Source organism: Lagopus leucura, unplaced genomic scaffold (assembly GCF_019238085.1).
Source record: "Lagopus leucura isolate 7727_CA_CO unplaced genomic scaffold, USGS_WTPT01 27933-0_obj-0_obj, whole genome shotgun sequence".
Taxonomy (NCBI): domain Eukaryota; kingdom Metazoa; phylum Chordata; class Aves; order Galliformes; family Phasianidae; genus Lagopus; species Lagopus leucura.
The window spans coordinates 1-643 of NW_024968204.1; the positions used below are offsets into that span (position 1 = coordinate 1).

At 64.5% G+C, this 643-nt stretch overlaps 1 long non-coding RNA gene across 2 annotated transcripts; it reads left to right on the forward strand.

Moving 5' to 3' along the window:
• The first annotated feature begins 8 nt into the window (after positions 1–8).
• LOC122193516 lies at positions 9–550 on the forward strand. Of its 2 annotated transcripts, none has more exons than XR_006182928.1 (3): positions 9–113; positions 201–296; positions 402–550. It is a non-coding gene; the product is annotated as an uncharacterized LOC122193516 (long non-coding RNA). The 2 variants fall into 2 exon arrangements; XR_006182929.1 differs by having other exon boundaries at positions 102–116.
• The last annotated feature ends 93 nt before the right edge of the window (positions 551–643 follow it).

Genomic DNA, 643 nt, shown 5'->3' on the forward strand with positions numbered 1-643 from the left:
CCCCCCCCGAATTTGCCCTATGGAGGAGCAGCGGCACTGCCTTTATCCCCCGAGCCGGGGGGGGAGAAGTCGGCATCCCAAACCCCACCCTGCAGAGCGGCCGCCACACTCAGGTTGTGAGTTTTGTGGGGTGGGGGTGGGGGGATCCCAAAAGAAATCCACTCTTTGTGATCCCCCTCCCCCCTTTCCACCCCCCCCAGGACGGACAGCCGGGGGCAAAGCGGGGGTTTTGGGGGGACGTCGTTACCGGCCCCTTCCTCATCTTTGGCCTCACCCGGATCGGCACCCATGAGAAGGTGGTGGGGGCACTGTTTTTTTGGGTGGGGGGGTTCAATGTTTGTGATGGTGTTGTATTTTACATTGTGAATTCCACCCCCCCCCCCCCCCCCGACCCACCCCAGACGGCCACGGAAATCTCAGTGGCCAAAGTCACGGAGCTGCTGTGGGAGCTGCACGGCAGGGGGAGCCGTGAGGAACCCCCCCGCGATGAAGGGGATGAGGATGGCGATGCAGACCCCCCCGAGGAGCCCCTGTGGGATGGGGGCAGCGCCCTGGGTGAGCGTCCCCCCTTCCTTTGCTAACGCCACTCCCCCGTTCTTCTAAGTGCCCTCTCCCCATTCTGCATGTTGCCCCCCCCCCCCCC